Here is a 23400-nt window from a genome sequence, read left to right as displayed (position 1 = left end):
GAGCAGGGAGAAACGACGACCGACATGTGGACGGACGGGCTCCAAGACCGGCCGGCTTGACCGCGGTCAGCCCTCCCCACGACGCCCCAACCCTGGAGAGGGCGATGACGGTCGCCACGCGACAAGGAGTGCCGCTTTCCGCTGTCCTTGCCAAGCAAGCTCGACGTCCAAGAGCGGGGTTCGACGCCGTCGGACTGGCTGTGCTCCCACCCCTAGGAGCATAGCTGGAGCTAGCAATGACGGTGACAACTCGGGTGACTCGGGGACATGTGCTCACCAGGGAGCGATGAGCCACCCCTTGGTCGACCGCCCTATCATCATCTTCGATGAGGTCTACCCACGAGGGGGCAACGACGGAGCAAGGCCAATGCGGGGGAGGCTGCAACGGCGCTAGGGACAACGACGAGAGGGGCAGAGGCGTCGGCGACGGACGCGACCGAGGAGGCTGAGGCGAGCTGCGGCAACGACGAGGCGGGCGTCGCATCGCCTGCAGAGTCGCTAGAGGGAGGGTGCGTTAATTCAAATCCATCCCAAATTCGACGATATCTTGAATTTCTCTCCATTTTTCCGCCACCTCAAGTTCCTCTTGCGAGGAGATCCAATCTAGAGGCTTGACCGGAAACCCTACAAGAGGGGGGATCCATCACAAGAGGCTTCTACATCAACCTTGATGTCTTCATGACAATGAGTGATTAGTTTCTTTAGGACCTTAGGGCCCATAACAATAGCTAGATGACATTCTTTCTCCCTTGTGATTCAATACAAAGTTCCCGTCACCCGCCTCACGTGATCGAGATCGATATGATGTAATCCATGGTGTGTTTGTTGATATATGAAGAATTGCCAGTTAATGATCATATTGTTCATTGAATTCTATTGAATCATTTGTGTTTCTTTGATATATAATTGAATAGCTTTGTCTGCTATTCGATCTATTTGTATTCTTTGGCGAAGTTTGATGGGTAGTTATTTAGAGGGAGTTGTGCATTGTAGTGAGTTCAGTTTTGCGGTGATCTATATCCCAGTGACAGAAAGAGACATGACACGTATAGTATTGTTGACACTAAGTATAAAATGATGGTTTGTATTACCAAACTTGGATGATATTTTTACTGTCTACATCATGTCATCATGCTTATTGTAATGCTCTATTTGTTATGAACTTAATACTTCGAGATGCATGCTGGATATCACTTTTGGACTGGACTATTATTTGTAGATGCAGTTAGATAACAATCTACATATCACAGACGTAATGCCTATATAATATTATACCATGAAGGATCATACTTATACATGTAAGTGGGTTGCAATTGATTAAACTCCCCGTTAGTGAAAATCCTACACAATTCCATTCAAACCTCTTAAATCCCTAATCGAGGCCTTGTTCAGTCAATATCGAAGGCTAGAACTTCGATTGGGTGCCTAAATCGAATGCGCGAATGGTATAATCGGCACATAAATTGAATGTGGCAGTGCTAATCGATGTAATGAGAGCATAGAGCTTACGACCATTAACGAACGCATGCCCGAGGGGTGATGAAGTTGGTGCTCATCGTCGACGCTTGTTGTCCATATCATGCCTCCGATGCTTGTCACCGCTGCTCGCCGTTCAGATCTTGTGCTCGTTGCCGCTAGCGAAAGGGTGGAGAGACGAGAGAGTGAGCAATCAGAGTAGGGTAAGAGGGTTTACAGCGTCGCTTCGCGAAACTACACAATGTCTCATGTATTTTCCCATGCATGTGGCCACCACCATACACATACGCTGGGTTGCACCGTTCGGGTCTGGCTCACTGAAAAATGATTCGATCATTTATCCAGAGGAAGGCTGGCATGTGCTTCAAGTTTCGTGCATGGCATGCATTTAAACTGTTTTAAATGGTACATGAAGGCTAACAAATGTCTCCTTATGGTATCAAAAAATTTAAGTTGAATCCGACGATGGGGAGGCTAGTGTTGTCTCTACCCAGTTAATGTTAATTGGACTTAGCAAACTTGGCCCTTCAAAATGTTCGGATATGTTTATTTTGAATTCCTATTTATCCGTACATGAATACATGCTTTCATTTTCATCCTTATACATGTGACCACATGAATTTAATTGGTGAAGGTGAAGAGAAAGAAAGAAAAGAAAAAATGATCTAGAATGAACCGTGTCTCTTATGAGATGGACTGATCCAACATGCCCGTAAGCCCTCATATTTTCCTTATACATAGTCTAATTAGAAGTGTTTAGAGATAATCCAATCGCACAAGATGATATGAAAAGTTCGGCTGAGTTATATTTTTTCTTCTGTAATGTCTAAGAGCATCTCCAGTCGCGCCCCCAACAGGCCTCCCCAAAGTACTTCTTAACCATTGGCGTTAAAAAAATCACCCAGTAATGCTCTCAGGACGTCGTTCTGCACCGGATTTGGCCAAAACTAGCCTCGGTGATCCCAGACCAAACCCAGCCCCCCGGAGGGCGCTTGGGCGTCCGACGCTAGTTTTGCATGCACAAACTCCGCCGGTTAGCTTCTCTCATCTTTCTAAAAAAAAAATTGCTAGGCCCACCATGTGCATACAAAAAAGAACTGTCTCCTCCCTTTCTCTTCTCATGTGGTCGGCTGGGGTGGGGGAATGAATGAAAAAATTTGCTCCCCGAGATCAAAGTTTTAGCTCGCAAGCTCCCAAATGGCAAAAAAAATGTTTTCTGGAAGGCTAAACGGCTGGAGATGGTTTAGAGACGCATATGCTCTCGGGTACGTGGCTCAAGTCCAACCTGGGTCGGCGAAGTGCTGTAGAAAAGGGTCCAAACCCCAAGATAAAAGCCGCTGCAGAAAACCTCCGCCTCTGTCCTCCCGCAGAAGCAAAAGATCGCCATTAACCACCCCCTGCTGCGATTGATCAGAAGCACACCGGCGGACGCTTCGACTCGAAGCCAACCTCCCTCAAAAGCCCGAGCACCATGCCGCGCTCCTCCTCCTCACCCTCGAAACCCCCTTCATCGCATTCGCGGCTGCCGCTCGCTTCCTCCGCTGCTCTCGTGTGAGGGCAGAAAAGCTAAGGCGCCTGAGCGGCGCGCGCGCGCGACGCGGGGGAGATGGATTTGGGCGACATCGTGCTCTCCTGGTCGATCCAGGACATCATCAACGACGACCTCTACCAAGGGCAGGTGCTTAATCAGTCAATCTATCCCTTGATACGCGGCGCCTAATTAACCGCCGGACCATTCGTGCGAGCGGCTGCCAACTTGAGCATCCATTTTCTGTTTTTTTTTTAAATTCTGTGGGTGCGTGCGACCTGCGTCCGGCGGCCATGCTTAGGTTTCCCTGATGATTGATTGATTGACGAGTCGCTTGCAGTGAATCGTCGTTTCACTGCTTGTTGGGCGGTCCAGGACTCCAGGTTGCTTATCTGGGCCGCTGGGTGCGGCCAAGATTTTGCTAGGGTTTGGAATGGGAAGTATGTGTGCCTGTGATCTACCTAACCCTGCTAATGTACCATATATGATTCGGAATATAGTACTAATTAATGATGGAAAAAGTTTTCACTTCCAGTTTCAGAAAAATTTCAGCATCATTAGATGAATTTCGGTGATTTCGGTTCGCGTTTCGGCCAGAAGGGCGGAATATTCACTTGAAGTCGATTAAATATTTGAAATATATTTTAATTCATGAGTAGTAATGAAATCACTAAAATATTTTCGCCCAAAGGTAAGCATTTCGGGGACTGCTGAAATTAGTGAGATTCGATGAATTTCATCGAAATCTCACTGAAAGTGAAAACCACAGATGGATATGCTGACACAAATGATACACCAAATTTTCTTTCCAATGATGTAGCGGCGTTTCAGAATACTGTAGATACCACACCATATATGAGATATCAAGTTCTACAAGAATGCCGGGGGATGTTAGCTCTGTAGGTTATGCTGCCTAATGAGACAGATATATTAATATTATGATGTCATTTAGTTGCATTATTAATTTATTCTGAAGTTGCTAGAAACATGTCATGGTTGCCAAGAGCCTCAGCGCTGTATTTGCTTGCTCGGTTTCGTAGAAGATAAAATTTGGCCACATAGTTGATCTGCTAGCATAGCCGCATACCCCATTTGCGTGTTCATGTTTGCTACATTCTAGTTTTTTGTTGTCTTTAATCATATTCCCATTTCCTGTTTTCATGTAGGTTGAGCCTATTCCTTGCAGCTTCACGTCACTTGATCACTATCTCAAATCGTATCACGCGCCTTTGATTGAAGAGACAAGGTCACATCTGTGCTCATGCCTTGAACTCATCATGGAAGGACCCTCTTCGAAAATACTCTCTTTGGATGGAACAGAGAAACCGGAAGTGTACTATATGGATGTGGACTTTTGGGATTATGGGGCTGCTTATTCTACAGAGGCTCATACCATAAGGAATGGCGATGTATTTATTTTGTCTAGCATGAAACCTGAAGCTGTGGAGGACTTCAACCGCTATGGCGTGACGTATTACTTGGCAATGGTTACTGATGTTTGTACAGATGACGATGATGAGTGCCAGAAGCATTTCAAAATTAAGGTCGCACAAGATATTGGTTTGGAAGAAGACTTGCAGAAACTCAGATATGCATTTTTTCTCGGTAATATCATAACAAACATGTGGATATGGAAAGCACTGAGCTTTGACAAGCACATGAATAACAATTTCACAGTGATCGAGCCTCTCTTAGCCCCCACAAATTCGGTAATAGGACATGCATAGTTGCCTTTCAGTTTTACTTAATACGATTTTATTACCATGAATATCTAACTCTTTTGAGCTCTTCATTGTTGGCTCTTTTCTAGGTTGGTGATGTCCGTGGTATCTGTGCTAAACATGACGGGGAGCATTTGGCTTGTGTCCCAGAGCAACTGTTAAAAGGAAGTGGGATCACTCTATCTAGGTTCATCTCCTAGTATGTGAATTGGTGATCCCACTGCCATTGCATTTGGCTTGTGTCCCAGAGCAACTGATCGAAAACATCTTCAAATGTATGTCTATGCTGAGCCTATCCTTCCTTTTAACTGTACCATCCTGTCTTGACCACTCTGCTAGTTCATAATCTGATTTTCTGTATGAAATTAAGTGGTTGATAGACATGGACCTAGATAGAGTGGAAGTAGGTAGTGTTAAGGCAATTGTTGGCTTATACAGAACCAATTTAAGTTTGCTTTAGAAATTTCCTCGCTAGTCTAGTGAAAAGGTTGATTCCTAAAGATCAGTAACATACCAGCTTATTCTTTTGTGTAGCCTGGAGAGGGTCAGACCAAGGGCTCAGTATCGGTGTGGTCTCTCCATATAGCTGTCAAGTTAATGCAATTAAAGATAGACTAGGCAACAAATACGATACATGTGATGGATTTCATGTGACGGTCAAGTCCATTGATGGTTTCCAAGGAGAAGAGGACGATATAATCATACTATCAACTGTGAGGTCCAATGAGAGAGGAGGTCTTGGATTTCTTGCTGATAACCGAAGAACAAATGTTGCTCTTACTAGAGCAAGGTGTGCACCAATTCTTTGGTTTGTTATTGTTCAGAGTATGTATGACTAGTATATATAAATCAAGTGGATGCTTTATTTGATATAGGCACTGCCTTTGGATTGTTGGCAATGCTACTACATTATATGGAAGTGGGACTGTCTGGAAAAACCTTGTTGATGACGCGAGAAGCCGTAAATGCATTATTAATGCCAGTAATGATGCAACCATGTGTAAGTTGATTTTGCACGTAAAGCAAGAACTTGATGATCTTCTGAATGCTGATTCAGCAATTTTCAGTAATACTAGATGGAAGGTAAGCACAAAAGTGATCTTACTCAGTTTAACTTAAACCATGTTTTCACCAGTTCCCCTTAGGCCTTGTTTGGTACTAGTGTATTTTAGGGAATTGTTGGGGATTATACCGGCCAAACCCCTAAATCCCCACATATATTCCAAAACACCATTTGGTTCTAGTGTATTTGACATGTTTCATCCCCACATTTCCCCACAAATCCCCAAACTTCAGTGCATTTTTTTTTTCAATACCCAATACACTACCCCTACCTAGTGGATTGGGGATAAATGAGGATTTGAAGGGATTGGGTGAAGGTTGGGGTTTCACCCAATTCCTACCAATCCCCTCAAAAACCCTAGTGCCAAACAAGGCCTTACTGTGATAGTTGGTTCTGCTATTTATGTGCACTGCACTTAATTGCCTGAAATACAAATTACATGTATGTTTATATATCTGGTGAGACTGACGTTTATTGTCAGGTACTTCAGTGTTGAATTGACACGTTGTGGATTTTGTGCTTTTCTTGTGTGATCATGAACTAGCTAGGTGTGTCTCTTACTTTTTGGGATCATGTATATATGGTTTATTTAATTTGCTAGGCTTGATATCGAGGGGTTTGTGCTTTAGATTTACAGGGACATGTGCTCTTTTGCGCCCATGCTATATCAATCATGTGGTTCCATTATGCCATAATATGTGCTATTTTGTGCAATACTATGTCAGGTTATTATGATTTTGTACCCGAATAAAGTGTATTTGTAGTTCTTTAACTATTGCTGGAGTCTAGTTTAGGTTCCTGCAACTTGTTTCGTGCAGTTTTCGTCCCTAGGCGTTTTTAGCCAAATAATCTATCACAAAATCAGCGTTTGCCACAACATGTTGACCTGGATGGAGTGAGTGGCAGACCTGACCGTGTCGCCCAAGCACCAGAGGGTTTGGAACTATGTCTGCACAAAACTAGATTGTGTGGTGCCATGTAAGCACAAAACCAGATTGTGTGGGACTTCCCAGCACAAAATTCCTTCTTTTCCTTTGTTGTGTCGTTGTCAGTTGCTGTTCTGAAAGTAGCGGAAATTATGGAAACCTGACTCGAAAAAAAGTAGCACAAAGCCAGACTGGTTTTGATAGATAGACATAGTATGGCTGCTACCACAACAACAACAACCACAAACAAGTTGGCGTAGGCTACAGCGAAACCCGTAAGAATCTTGCAACCAATTCATGGTTCTGGCACATAGATAGCAAGCTTCCACGCACCTCTGTCTGTGACTAGTTCTTTGGTGATACTTCAGTCCTTCAGATTTCTCTTTACGGATTCCTCCCATATCATGTTCGGTCTACCCCGGCCTCTCTTGACATTACCAGCATGCATTAGCCATCCGCTATGCACTGGAGCTTCTGGAGGTTGCGCTGAATATGCCCAAACCTTCTCAAACGATGTTGAATAAGCTTCTCTTCAATCGGTGCTGCCCCAACTCTATCTCGTATATCATCATTTCAGACCTGGTCCTTCCTTGTGTGGCCACACATCTATCTCAACATTCGCATTTTCGCCACACTTAACTGTTGAACATGTCGCTTTTTAGTCAGCAAACACTCAGCGCCATACAACATTGTCGGCCGAATCGCCGTCCTATAGAACCTGCCTTTTACCTTTTGTGGCACTTTCGTCATAGCAAACGCCGGAAGTTGACGCCATCTCAACCATCCAACTTTGGTTCGATGGTTCACATCTTCATCAATATCCCCATTCTTCTGACCATCCTTCTGCAACATTGACCCCAAATATCGAAAGGTGTCCTTCTGAGGTATCACCTGCCCATCAAGGCTAACCTTCTCCTCTTCGTGCCTAGTAGTACCCAAACCGCACCTCATGTACTCAGTTTTAGTTCTACTAAGTCTAAAACCCTTAGATTGGAAGGTTTATCTACATAGTTCTAACTTCCTATTAACCCCTGTCCGACTATCATCGACTAGCACCATATCATCTGTAAAGAGCATACGCCATGGGTATCTCCTTGTATATCCCTCGTGACCTCATCCATCACCAGTGCAAAAAGATAAGGGCTCAATGCTGACCCTGGTGCAGTCTTATTTAATCGGAAAGTCATCAGTGTCGCTGTCACTTGTTCAAACACGTGTCACAACTTTATCGTACATGTCCTTGATGAGGGTAATGTACTTTGCTGGAACTCTGTGTTTCTCCAAGGCCCGCCATATGACATTCTGTGGTATCTTATCGTAGGCCTTCTCCAAGTCAATCAACACCACATGCAGGTCCTTTTTTGCTCCTTATATCTCTCCATAAGTTGTCGTACCAAGAAAATGGCTTCCATGGTCGACCTCTCAGGCATGAAACCAAACTGATTTTTTGTCACGCTTGTCATTCTTGTTAACCGGTGCTCAATGACTCTCTCCCATAGCTTCATTGCATGGCTCATCAGGTTAATTCGAGGACAAGAGTTACTAAAAAGGTTGATGAACTGAAAATAGACTAGCAACAACAGAGTTACCAAAAATACATTTTCTTGTACCTGTGTCATGAGATAAGGATAGGATAGGGTATCATGGGTGATGTGTGGGGATTAAACTCCTTTTCTGGGTCATTTCTTGCTTCGTCTGTATCAACTTAAATCCGAGATGAAATACATTTATATATATATATATATATATATATATATAAAAGAAAGCCACATATCATGTGCCAAGTTCCATTATATGGGGGTGGGGCTAACAAAATCAGGACCTCTTTAATTCAAAGGATTTTCATAGGAATTTTGGAGGATTGTATTCGTATTAAAATTTTCTTATGTGTGTGTTTTTTATTTCTAGGATACTAGGATTGCAATCTGTAAGCATTGTCACTAGTGTTTCTTTTGCAAAACATTTCATTGGAAAGTTTCCATCCACTCAAATATATTGGAAGGATCCCTATGTTTTTCCTATCATGCATCAAACGTTCTTTGAATCGTATTCTTGTGACTCTATCTTGTTGGAATCAACAAGATATGATACTCAAATTCTTCCTGTTCCAATCTTATATTTACAAAGAGTAACTACCTTCTCTCTTTGGAAACAAGTAAACAAACTTGAGAAGAAAGGGAATTTGGATAACTTGGCATATCTGTAAGTCATAGCGGAAGATGTCGCGTCCTCCTGTGGCTTGCTTCTATGTCAGTAATGATGGCCCTACATGATAATGCTATGCTTAAATTCATACACATTGCATGGCATGTGGTGAATTACCTACTTATTTTTAAAATATTTTTCTTGAATGTCATTCTACTCAAGTTGTATGTTATGTATTTCCCCAATTCGACAGGTTGTTCTTAGCGATGGATTTAGAAAATCTTTCATTGCACTAAAATCACCGCAGCTCAAGAGGGAAGTACTCCAGAAACTTGTCAAACTTGGTGCTGGTTGGAGGCCAACAGTTAAGAACATTGACATATGTGATACTTTCCAGCTTGCAAAAGTATTCAAAGTCAGGGATTTTTATCTTATTTGGAATATTGACATGGAGAAAAAAGAAAGAAGGATTTTCCAGATAATAAGAATTTGGGACCTGCTGTCCCGTAAGCATGTTGCTAGAATCGGTCAACGTCTCGAAAACATGTTTTCCATGTACACTGATGATTACCTCGATCACTGCCGAAGAGTGCAGACAGATGGGTATGTTTTGTTTATTTTTTCTGGGATTTACCATGGTAATAGTGCAAGATCCTTGTTTTTTTTTTACTTTTGGTGCTTCCAAATGAACTGGTAGTAAAAACATTCATGCTTGTACATGATCAAAATGTTGATATGCTTTTTTACTTCTCCAATCTTTCTGTTGTGGATAACAGGAAACTGGAAGTTCCTGCGATTTGGGATGTTGAGCATGATATTATTCGCTACAAGGACTGCACAATTGATGCCCAGGAAGATCATGATCTCATGGATACATCATGTGTTATGGAGAATCTGAAAGTTAGTGAAAGCTTCTTGCTGATGAAATTCTACTCTTTATCATCTGGAGTGGCAAAACATTTGCTGACAGCTACTGATGGGTATGAAATTGATATTCCCTTCGAACTGACTGATGAAGAGGACGTGATAATCCGATTCCCTCAGACTAGTTTCATACTTGGGAGGTCAGGAACTGGGAAAACCACCGTATTGACAATGAAACTACTTCAAGTGGAGCAAAAGTCATTGACTGCATCCCGAGGGCTTAATTTGGACGAAGTTGGTTTACTTGGGGCTTGTGAAGAAAATACTATCACAAATGACACAAAGGAAGAAAGTTTTGTAAAACAAGTCTTTATCACTGTAAGCCCAAAGTTATGTTCGGCCATAAAGAATCAAATTTGCAGACTTAAAAGGTAAATCTGTTGGACCTGGGAGCTCCGTGTGACTGTTTTTACATGTGCTTCTAGTTTGGAAAATTATTTTCATCTATCATTTGAAAGTGGAGCAAAGAAATGTGCTCTCTTGTTTTAACAGTAGAAATGTGTTTTTCAACCACACTCTTTAAATGCTCCTTTGTGCTTTTTTCAAAAAAAAAAAATCTTTTTCCCATGTTCTTTCAAAAGGTTTAATGTATCTTATCTATTGCAATGCATCTTTTCGGAACTACACACTGCAAGCCGGTTCTTTGTTAATGTTCTTCTCATATTAATTTCAATTTATTTTACCCTTTGCAGATTTGTCGCTGGTGATGCCCCTGATCAGCCTAGCACCGATATGCATGATATCATTGATGATATGGAACAATCCACAGAAATTCCAGACAATTTTTGTGATCTACCTTGCGAGCACTATCCCCTTGCTATAACATATCGCAAGTTCTTGATGATGCTTGATGGAACATTCCAGACATCATTTTTTGATATTTTTTATGGTGAACTGAGTTCTAGCACTGAGAGGGGGTATTCAAAATCTCGTGCATTGCAAACTTTGATTGAACTGAAGGAAGTTACTTATGAGAAATTTGCTGCTTCCTACTGGCCTCATTTTAATGCAGACCTGACAAAGAAATTTGATGCGTCCACTGTCTTTACTGAAATAATTTCTCATATAAAGGGCGGATACCAAGCAAGCAGGCCTAGTACGGGCAAACTTGAAAGACCAGATTATGTGATGCTCTCAGATAAAAGATTTTCATCTCTGAACAGTGAGAAGAGAGATAGGATTTATGATATTTTCCTTGATTATGAGAGCATGAAGTGCAGTGCCAGAGAATTTGATTTGTCTGATTTTGTGAATAGCCTTCACAAATGTCTAGTTTCAGAGGGCTACAATGGCGACATGTTGGATTTTGTTTATGTGGATGAGGTGCAGGATCTAACCATGACACAAATAGTACTTCTTAAGTATGTCTGCAGGAATTTCAAGGAGGGCTTCCATTTTGCCGGTGATACTGCGCAGACGATAGCAAGGGGGGTTGATTTCAGATTTGAAGATATTCGCTCACTTTTTTATACCACATTCCTCTCAGAAACTAAAGCATGCAATCAAGGTAATAAACCTGGAAAACAATGCCATCTCTCTGATATGTTTCAACTTACTCAAAATTTTCGCACACATTCTGGGATTCTTCGTATGGCCCAAAGTATCATTGACCTTTTGTACTTCTTTTTCCCATCAAGTGTTGACAAGCTTAATCCAGAGACTGGACTTGTATATGGAGAACCTCCTGTGCTGCTGGAGACTGGTAACGATAAAAATGCAATTGTGAATATATTTGGAGAAAAGAAAAGTAAACATGGTAACCTGCATGGGTTTGGTGCCGAGCAAGTAATATTAGTTCGTGATGATGATACCAAAAAACAAATTGTTGATCTTGTTGGTAAACAGGCCCTTGTTTTGACCATTGTTGAATGTAAAGGTCTTGAATTCCAGGTATGCTCACTTCTTTGTGTTCATTTTGGAAATTCTTTTCTCTACAGAATGGGTTGTTTCAACACTAATTTTGGAAAAATATTGTGTAGGATGTGCTGTTGTATAATATTTTCAGTTCATCGCCTTTAAAAAACAAATGGAGAGTTGTCTATGGCTATATGAAAAACAAGAGTATTTTATCATCACCTGAGGAGATGTCTCATCCAGATTTCGACAGGAACAAGCACTGTCTTCTCTGTTCAGAGCTGAAGCAGCTTTATGTTGCCATCACACGAACTAGGCAAAGATTGTGGATATGTGAAACTGGAGATGATTACTGTCGGCCAATGTTTGACTTCTGGAACAAGTTGTGTCTTGTAGAAGTAAGATTACTTGATTCTTCCTTCATTGAAGCAATGAAGACAGGAAGCAGCGCTGATGATTGGAGGCGACGGGGCACCAAGGTTAGTGATATACACTTTTGTGGTGTGGAAATCTAGTTCATTGTGCTATGCATTATGTTAATAATATAAAATATAGTACTGCAATACTGCATGCAGTCTTTTGCCATCAGCTTAGGCTTTTGGGTGAACTTGTTGCTGCATGCAATTCAATATGGTATTAGAGCCAACAAGTCTTGAATTCAAAGATCATTTCTCCATCAGCTTAGGATTTTGGGGAAACTATTATTTTTGCCTGCAATTTGACGATGTTACCTAGGCAGTGAAGTTTTCATATTCAATTCAATTAAATGTACTGGCCTTTTGTTGAGAATTGATCTATGCACGCCTACTTTTTAGAAAACATGCATACCTTCTTGCAGTGTTACTGTACATCTCTTCTGCAATTGCTACTCAATGTCACAAGTGCGCTTTTTTTTGTTATAGTTATTCAATGAGGGGAAATTTGAGATGGCTACAATGTGTTTCGAGAAGGCTAATGATGCATACAGAGAGAAGTGGGCAAGAGCTGCTGGACTTGTAGCAACTGCAGACGGTGTCATGCCTAAAAATCTGGAGCTGTGCCAGGCTTCATTGCAAAAAGCGGCAGAGATCTATGAATCTATTGGCATGCATGAGAAAGCTGCCACTTGCTATATCAAGTTAAAGGACTACAAAAGAGCAGGTGTGTGGACCCTATAATTTTTAAGTTGTATCGATACTTCTGTAGTTCCGCGATTCCATATAACATTGAAAAATGGCAAATCGCTCCAAGGAGAGTAACCCAAGAAGTAATGATCTTCATATTTTAAATTTTTACCTCGCCTGATCGATAAGATCAAGGCGGAAGCTTCCATATGGTTTCAAGCTGGAGCGACATGGCTAAATTCTTGCTGCCGCAGCTGCATTACTTTAGTGCACTGTGTTGAAATTCATGCTAAATTTCATCTTTCATATGGATATATAGTCATTACTTTACATTCCATCCAACTCTATCTGACTAAAAATTGTTTCCTTGCATTGCCATAGGAATGATTTATACGCAAAATTGCAGCACTTCCAGGCTTGAGGATGCTGGTGACTGTTTCGCTATGACTGAATGCTGGTCAGAAGCAGCCGAAGCGTACTTCAAAGCTAAATGTTATACCCAATGTTTCTCCATGTGCTCAAAAGGGAAACTATTCAGTTTGGGGCTCCAGTTCCTCCAGCAGTTGTGGGAGGAAGCTGCAATTGATGAGTCAAACATTGGTGTACTTTACTCACCAGCTGCATATGGTCTGATTGTTGATTCCCTAGATGCACATCTCAGGCCATCAAATAAGAAACTGACACATGGGCATCTCGGGAGAATGGCCATACTTCTGCTAAACGTAGTACCTTGGGGTGCCATGCTGACTTCAAGACTTATGCAGTACCTGGACAACGAATCTGAGTGGGCAATTTTCTTTCAATCTTTGGATATATTTGTTCACCACAGTCATTTCGATTTTGTAGAACACATACAAAGTCAACACCCTAGTGGTCTTGATGGCAGATATTCCTTGCTCCTAAACTTAAAGCTTGCTCTTGAGTCCATCATCAAGTTCACCTTGAACGCAAACTGGAGAGCCGAACCGGATTACATATCCCCTATGTGCTGTGTGGATCTCATAGAGTGTCTTGGTTATTTTGCTTCATCATGCTTTGCACTTCATGGTTGCATGTTCTCCACAGAATCTATTTTTGTTAAGATGATAAAGCGCAGAAGCTGCAGCCTTTACTTTCAGAATTGTTTGATGTCTACGGCAGATCGGAAACTGGAGAAACTGTCAATATCAGCAGGGCGTTTAATATATGAGTCGGCCAGGAGTCTCTTGACAAAGAGACATATGATCCAAGAGTGGGCCCAGAAGACTACAAGTGCTTCGCACATTCTAGTCCTTATGAGATTAGTTGTCACACTTTATCTTGTGCCTTTAAATCTTAACGTGGGGGATTGCTACGAGGCCACACGTTTCCTTCAGATGCACAGAGTTTTTGAGGATTTGCCATTGGAATTCTCGCAAAAGATTCTAGGTGCTTTGCAAATAAGGTCTCCGAAACTTGGGAAATTCAGAAGGCTGTTTGCTGATGCACTTGAAGTAATTGGAGAACGCATGCTAGTCGCCGGTTCACCCAGAGTCCAGGCAACATATCGAGGCTTGAATGCTATCATATTTAGCAGTTGGGACTGCACACTCAATCAAATTGTTCATACGGCAAAATCGTTTTTTCATGATGACAGTATAGAGAGTAGTTTTCTCGGAAATGTAGAGAGGAAAAGTCTGCTGCCATGTGAAATGAAACGTGTTGGTAAGAAAATCGGGGATGTTGAATTTTGGGAGAAGTTTGAGGCGTTTCATATCAACAAGCAAGGCCAGGTGAGTACATCAGGTGTAAGGTTTTTATTTTTTTGTTGGTCTGATAATTCACCACTAGCAGTTTTTTCTATACTTTGGAAACCAATTTATATATGCAGAAAGATGCAAGGGCTATTGTTGTATTCCTTAGAAGTGTCCTTTCTTGGCTGACGGAAAGAGGACCCCCAACAAAGATAGATGTGGATCTGTTACTGGAGGTCAGGCAAGTCTGCAACAACTTCGACAAACAGTCTGATGATAGGTATGCACATGTATTACAATGTCGGCAGTTCATAGATAAATGCAATAATTATTCCAGTTGATGCAGCAAACCCCGCAGCTTAGAGGTATTTTTCTGCAAATTGTTGTTCTTCCCATCTGAGCTGTTTGCCGCCTCACTCACAGTGCGGAGAAGAGAGCTTGTGTGACTGCCAAGGAGCTCTTTTCGACCTGGAAAGATGGCGGGAACAAGCTGAAGAAGATCATCAGCTTTCTGCGTTCTGAAAAGGCATCCATGGAAGAAGGAGAGAAGGGAGGCAGTTGCTGCAGAGGTTGTCCAACCGCAGATTGATGGGTGTTACGACAACGAATCGGGGACAGGAGCAGCCGAGGAGTATGCGCCCGCAGCCAGAGGCCTGTCGACCCCAGAAAACATAGAGGCGCACAAGCAGAAAAACAAGAAGAAATCCAAGAAATGCAGGCGCCATGCCCTGCTGTAGGCTGTCGTAGCATGTATGTAGCCGGTGCGTGCATTAGTTAGTTATACTCTTTTGGGTACTTTTATCTGTAAAACCAACACCTGGTTGGGTACTTGGGTTGCAGTGTTCGTGTCGACTTACCGATCGTTCGGTATGAACATTGGTTCGCTTTTCACTCTTATAATTGAAGCATCACTCATCTAGGGATAAACTGAATGCATGCCTTAGGAACGAAGAAAGATTTGATCTTATCCCTTGAACTGTTAGTGAAACAAACATTAAAAATTTCAAAATTTTATCAGATCGTTTGGACAGTTATAACCGAAAGGAAGAAACCAGTGCTTTCATAAAGGCATGGAGTTCCCTGCACAGTAAAAGGAAAAAAGAAAAGGAAATTGTTACAGCACTTACGACAGTTCTTTCTTTGTACATAGCTTAGCTAAAGCTGTTAAAAAAGGCGTATTTTTTGCTAAACCTACCAGGAGTTAGTTTAGCTCTGATCGCAGCTGAAAAGAAACAACATTTGCCATTTTGCTACATTCAAAAAAACGACATCTACCATTTCACTCTGATCTCAGCTGAAAAAGCTAGTTTCATAATGAAGATTAGCATAAATGATTGGATTTGAGGTAATTTTAACAGCAATAATTTGTACATATATGTGTGTGTGCTATATACTCTAGAAATACCATTCATTTTGCTGGGTGAACAATATTATCTAGTATCAATTCATTTCATACAAATATGAAAGTGCCTTTCTGAGCTTGAGCTCAAATGCTCCTGGTGTGAACAGTAAATCCGAAAAAAATAGAAGAAAAATTAAAAAAATCTATTTTTTTGTGTGGCAAACTTTAAGGAAGGTTTCGAGTGCTTGCAAAATTTAATCATGAAATCACATTGGTGAAAGTAGTAGCAACAGAACTAGTGCTCCAAAATGGGTTCATAAGTACTATTTTCAGCGCATCGATATTATTATTTTTGGCACGACTTTCACGAATGTGATTTTTTGATGAAACTTTGCAAGAGTTGCAAACATTCCTTAAAGTTTGTCATAGAAAATCAGAATTCTTTTACTATTCTTTTTGAATTTACTATTCATTTGAGAGCATTAGATGTTGAGCCTGAGTTTACCCGAATATGTACTGCTGGTTTCTTTATTAGTACTTTTTTGCGGGTTTCTTTATTAGTACTAGCCAATGAAAAAATAATGTGCGATAGTGTTTCAAGCAATGTCTTGCTAAACAAAATAGTGTATAATGTCTCACTAATAACACGCTATAGCACGATAATAGCACATTTTAAGATCCATGATATTTGTTTTCATTGGTACTAACTCATCAATAAATCTGCTGATTTTGTTTTGTTTTGAAAAATAATAAATCTGTTAATAGACAAGTGTTTTGCTGGTAGGCTTTGGTGTTCTCCCTCATAAATTTGTTTTTTTCGCGTTGACCGTATAGCCCACAGGGATACCATTAAACTACTGCAGGAAGGTTCTAAGACGACACATCAATCAGAGATCATCCTTCGACGAAACTGTGTGCGATGCATGTATCGCAAACGACATAGTTCAAGGTCCGTCATCAATAACACGAATTGTGTGCGATGACGAATCCATCAAATACGATTCATAAAAGATTTGCGTGTGCGATCTACGGCACACAATTGACTCAAATAAACTGTTTGCGATGATCCAAAATAAAGCAAACGGTTAACTAAAAACAAGTGTGTGTGACGTACGGCATACAGTTCACTCGGATAAACAACTTGCGCTGATCAAGCAGAACACAGACGATTGTCCAGATGATTATGTGTGCGATAGACGACATACAGGTCAGCCGGATGAATTGTTAGCGACGACATAAAATAACACAAAAGATTATCCATATCAAGATGTGTGTGATAGATGGCAAACACGTTACCACTGTAGCTAAAATGGTCTTTTACATGGGTTAAACAATGGTTTCTATAGCTGCCAAAACTACTGGTAGAAGTTGCAGTTATAAATACCTAACCCTAACGGATTAGGATAGGCGCATTAAATGCACCGTCAGGTGTCACGCTCGCGACGTTTCCCAGCAAGGATCGCCCCTCCTTCGGTGTCGTTCGCCCAACTACCTTATATTTTCTTGCCATGCCGCGGGACGGGTGTCATTAAAGATGCTGCCAGTCCCTGGGGCTTTGCGATGAGCCAAAATAACACAAACGGTTGCTTAGATCAAGTCGTGTGTGATATAAAACATACAGGTCACTCGGATGAACTGTGTACAATGAGTCAAAATAACAGAAATGATTTAGTGCAGCTAGATGCGTGTGATACTGGGCAAACATGTCAGTTATCTGAACTGTGTGTAAAGATCGATAATAGTACACACGATTTCTGCTAATAAGTTGTGTGTGGTGTGGGCAAACACTTGCTGGTGAACACTTGTCTGTGATTGTTCAAATCATCATCGTCATGTTTGTTGGGTTTAATCGTTCATGATGTGATTTGCTTGTCTACAAAACAACAAGATAAATGCTTACAAATACAAGATGCATAACCAATGCAATGATCTACAAGCTTTGCGTATATACGAAAAACCAATACAAGATGCATAACCTAATTAGACATGCAACTACATAACCAGCTACCTCAATAAACTATTTACATGTATAATAAATTAGGAGAAACCCCGAAACCGGCCCAGTACAACCAATGAAGGCATACACCAGCTGGTACCTATAAATAGAGACGCCCCAGTGCAAAAATTAATGGTGTTATATATGTGTCCCGCAATCCACGCCAACGCTTCCCGCCTCTTCCTCGATCGGTTTCCCGCCACCAGCGAGTGGCTAGCTCTATATGCCCCTTGCAGCAATGCAGTGACACCATGCGCAAATCTAGTCCACACCTATCTTCCTATAATTATTCCAAGCATGCCAGGCTACCAAAGCTGAGAGGTCGGCGACGGCCCCTTGCCAGACAACCAAAGCTCGAAGGTCGACGTTGGCCCCTTGCCAGGCAACCAAAGCTCGGAGGTTGACGTTGGCGCCTTGCCAGGCAACCAAAGCTCATTGTTCGACGATGGCCTTTTCACTGATTACATCTTCAAGGAGGAGGACAAGATGGTGTAGGCGTCGTGGCCCATCGGCACCTCTCTCGTCGTGCCATTCCTTGAGCGCATGATTGTCTACTTGTAGAGGAAGTATGAACAACTACTTTCCATCCACCGCGCAGAAGATCTAGAGATGCTGGGACCACATCACGTCAAATATGTGCCACGAACAACAATCAAATCACAAGCCTTGGTCGATTTCATCAATGACTGGACTTAATTGCAAGCTCCCAAGGAAAAGTCAGACAACACATATTGGACTATTCACTTTAATGGTTCTAGATAGCTAGAAGGCTCAGGGATGGCGTGGTTCCACGAGTTGATAATTTTTTTATGTCTTGAGACTTATGTTTCCTTCTACTAACAATGCAGCTGAATATGAAGCACCGCTTCACGGCCTCCGCATGGCCAAAGAGATGAATCTCAGCCGGGTCACATATCTAGGCGACTCGGATCTTGTGGCTCAACAAGTTTCCGGCACTTGGGACTCCAAAGACCCCCTAATGGTGGCTTACACGCGTGTTGTGACCATTGTTGCTAGTCACTTCGCAGGATATCAGGTTAACCACATTGATCACCACCAAAACGAGGCTATGGATGCTTTATCCCGTCTTGGTTCCCAGCGCAAGCCTGTTCCACCCAACGTTTTCCTTGAAGTTTTGCACAATCCATCCGTGAGATTACCTTCACAGGAAGACATCGCTATCCCTGTCCTGGAATCAAACTTGGTGGTTGCAGTTCATGCCATCCCAGATTGGACAGTCCCTTACTTGGCTCATCTCACCCGTGGTGATCTCCCAGCAGAGGAAACCATCGCCCAATAGATTACCAGGAGGTCTAAATCTATGCCTATAGTCAATGATGAGTTACATAGGAGAAGTATCACAGGCGTTTTTCAAGGGTGTGTTTTCCCTGAAGAATGCCGTCAAATTCTCAAAGAAATGCATTCTGGTGATTATGGTCATCATGCCAACTAAAGATCATTGGTGGCCAAGGCTTTTCGACATGGTTTTTATTGGCTTACAACTCACGCAGATGCAGACGACATCGTCCGCAGTTGTGATGGTTGTTAGAAATTTGCTCATCAAGCTCATGTGTCGACTTAAGAACTTCGGATGATTCCAATTACTTGGACGTTTGCAGTCTGGAGATCAACATGGCCGGTCCTTTCAAGCAATCCAGGGATAAAAAGACTCGCCTTTTGGTTGCAGTGGATAAATTCACCAAATGGGTTGAAGCAGAGCCAATGAGCAATTGTGATGCAACAACATCGGTTAAATTCCTCAAGAAGCTTATATTCCGCTTTGGGTATCCGCACAACATTATAACTGATAATGGCACCAACCAGTCCAAGGGAGCAATGAAACAATTCTGTCAGAAGGAACATATTCACCTTGATGTGGCTTCGATGGCTCATCCTCAACCCAATCACCAGGCTGAGAGAGCCAATCAAGAACTCTTGAATGGAATCAAGCCAAGACTTATGGTCCCACTCGACGGTACCCCTGGTTATTAGGTTGACAAACTTCCTGCACTCCTTTGGAGCAAACGCACTACTCTCAGCAAGTCGATTGGCTATACGTCGGTTCTTCCTTGTCTATGGTGGTGAGGCCGTGTTTCCAAGTGACATCCGTCATGATTCTCCGAGAGTTGCAGCATATATCGAGGCTGACAACGAACAAGTTCATCAAGACTCCCTTGATGCCCTTGAGGAGGAATGTGATCTTGCTGCGTCACAATAAACTATCTATCAGCAAGACCTACGTTGCTATCAAAGTTGTAGAGTTTGAAATTGTACCTTTCAGGAGGGTGACTTAGTGCTCCGTCTTATACAAGATCAGACATGCATGCATAATCTTTCACCTCCTTGGGAAGGACCCTTCATTGTCAGTAAGAATCTCAACAATGGGTCATATTATCTCATTGATATATGTGAAGCAAAGAAGTCACGTACCTCTGAAGAGGAAACTAGTAGGCCCTGGAACATCACACGCCTTCGGCCCTATTATACTTAGAGCCACTGGCACCAATTCTTGTACATATTATCAATATATAGTGACCAATGAAATAAAACCGACATCAGTTGTTTCATACCAAAAGAGTATTGAGTTTTTATTTCTTGATCACTGGTCACTTGGGGGCTCCCAACTCAACGAGTTTAGCCTTTACTAACCCACTTGACTCGGCATTGCCACATCTATATACTTGATTAAACATGTCTGTTAGTTTGATGCTACTCCGATGAGATGACCTAACTTTACTTTTCATAAGTCAATCATATTGCTCCTATCATGGACTCTGTTGACCCTAAGCTTATCAAGGTTAAAACTCAGGTTTAAGTCATGTGAGAGTCGGCTTTCAAAGAGCTAGGATAAACCAAAAGAGACTACAAGGCATGCTTCCATTGGAAAGCAAAACCAACACTCGTGCCTCGAAAGACGGTCTTATGTTCGTGCCTCAAAAGTCGGCATATTTTTATTGCATAGTTTTTATTTTATTTTATATTCAATACATGTCTATATTTGGCAAACTTTTTTGCAGGTAACATTTTTATGAAACCTATCAGAATGTCGGGTTACAAAACACCGGCTTGTACCATTCCTGGGTCATACATTGCCCCGTTGCATTGAAGATTAGTTGTTTGTTCATAAGTACAACTACAACACTTCATGGATGCAACAACTATTTCCGGCTTATACTACAAGCATGGCAAATCAAACTTCAAGAGATCCCATAGGATACAAAAAAGATTTTCTCATGCAAGTTCACTGGAAATATGCAATGCGTGATGGTAGTTGCTAAGTACCATAGAGTTTACTAAAACATATTACAAGTCGCCCATGGGGCTACTTTCGACAAAGTCCTTTGGTATAGCAGTTCAGACTTACTGGCCCGGCTGCAGAATTCTATGCATCCTGGGTTGCCGGCTTGAGTCTACCACTAGTGGGGACGGGGCCTTTAGCCCCGGCCCGTAAGGGGCTTTAGTCCCGGTTCACCAACCGGGACTAAAGGGGCGGGACTAAAGGCCTACCTTTAGTCCCGGCCCTGTTCCAAGCCGGGACTAAAGGTGCTCCACGTGGGCGCCTCGTAGCGCCCTCAAGGGCAGGCCCTTTAGTCCCGGTTCGGTACACGGACCGGGACTAAAGAGTTTCAGATTTTGTTTATTTTTGGGTTTTAGGGCTTTAGGGTTTAGGTGTTCGGGAGATTAACGTGATGCCTCGTTTGGTGTTCGGGAATTAGTTTTCATATAATTTAAATAGAAATAATTATGCACATATATATAAGATTAACTTATCTTACAAGCGAGCATATATATACAATTATATGGAGATCTGAATTATCGGGACTAGAGCCCGTCTTTTCAATTCATGGACGAACATCAGTAATGGCCCCTAGCTACACTAAATCGTCCTTTGTCATCTATAGCTTCCGTCCTCAGAAAGGTCGCAAGCTCCTCTGCAACAGCAATCGCGCGTTGCTCTGGTAGGACCTTCTCCCTCATGGTCGTGTACTATATAAGAAGAGGAGATGAATATGAATATCAATCATGATAACAAAGAATGACGGGTAAAAATAGAGGTGTGAATGTTCATTGCTTACGTCGAATCTGTGATCCTTGTGCTCAGAGGTAAACGTGCGAATGGTCTCGCAAACATAGTATCCGCATAGATGTGTCCCCCATGGCTGCTGGTCGCACTTTATGAGAATAGAATATATATAATTAAAATAATAATCTAGCATCATAAATGTATTGAAAATAGAAGTATATCATACTACTACTTACCTGAGCCGCTCTAAAGGTCAGCTTCTTAGGCTCGGTACCGGGAGTCACGCACTTGAACCGCTTCCAAACCCTGCCCGACAAGGATAATGATTTGCTAAGTTTTTCATTAATTGATATATCAGAAAATCATCGAAAGAGACCGATAGAGCGCAAGAATGATTGAAATTACCCTTGGAGAATGTCCTGCAGGCTTTGGAACTGTTCCAAGGGTCTCGATAATGGGTCGAAGGCATCAACTCTTCCCTTATCAATTTGAATGTCCAACAGAATCCAATGGAAGCTGCACATGTATATATATATATATATGTGTGTGTGTGTGTGTGTGTGTGTGTGTGTGTGTATGTGTGTGTGTGTGTCAGTAACTTATCAATTACACTTATAAGTGAATGGACACAACAGAGTAAAGACCCTCACCTGAAGTTGTATGGAAACAGTATGTGGTCACAGAAATTTTGATCTGTTAGAAACCTTAGAAGGTTTTCCTCCGTCTCCTTGGGTTTATCAGTTAGCGTCGCTATATGTATTTTATCTGGGTCAATAAACCCAATATTTAGGATGTTCCTACTTTTACAATCCAGAATCTTTATTCTGCATAATAGAGTACAAGTTATATATAGACAATGAATTGAAATAACTAAACAATTTATATGTAGACAACGAATTGAAAAACTTACAGACAATAGCAACTCATAAGCGATTTGTCGAGGGCGTCGCCATTGTACATCTGGAAGAGTTCATCAAAGTCGATATGGATTTCTTCGGGGCGGCAGTAGTACTCCCGTGGGACACTCACCACGATCATCGTTCTCCCATTCTTTGATTCACTTAAGCACCATGTATGCAAGTAACGCATATTTGTTGGGAAATCATCTTTGCTGACCAAAGGCGCTCCCATGACAAACTGTGGCTTAGGGGCTACCACAGCCTTGGGTAACCCGTCGTCTTGGGAAGCCAGAATTTCTTCAACCGGGATACCCCATTCAGCCGCCCACTTCTTTGCTAATTCGAAATCTTGCCCCTGCACCGGAGGGGGGACATTCTCGGATAACACCCTGAGGGGTGGGATCGACTGTTTGGCATGTTGTCCAAGCTGAGGAACGTCTGATTTTTCTTGCTTGTAGTTGAACTTGATTTTCTCCCACTTGCACTTGCACGTGATCTGCTCTTTTTCACTTCCTTCTGCAATGTGCGTGTATAGTCATCAGGCTTATGGTGTAAGTCATACTGTGATGGAAGGGTCGTGAAGTATTTTGCAAATGCTATTTGCTTCTCGGTGTATTCCGGGCGGGGCTCGGGTTCCTTCTTTTTCATCTGCGCATCATGATGTTCCTTTGCTATCCTGGCGTTTTC

At 42.1% G+C, this 23400-nt stretch overlaps 1 pseudogene; it reads left to right on the top strand.

Annotated features, from left to right (window-relative positions):
• The first annotated feature begins 2861 nt into the window (after positions 1-2861).
• Positions 2862-15401, top strand: LOC123412390 (annotated as a pseudogene).
• The last annotated feature ends 7999 nt before the right edge of the window (positions 15402-23400 follow it).

The sequence above is a fragment of the Hordeum vulgare genome, chromosome 7H, assembly GCF_904849725.1.
Source record: "Hordeum vulgare subsp. vulgare chromosome 7H, MorexV3_pseudomolecules_assembly, whole genome shotgun sequence".
Taxonomy (NCBI): domain Eukaryota; kingdom Viridiplantae; phylum Streptophyta; class Magnoliopsida; order Poales; family Poaceae; genus Hordeum; species Hordeum vulgare.
The sequence above is the reverse complement of the archived record's forward strand: the minus strand, read 5'-3'. Positions and strand labels throughout refer to the sequence as shown.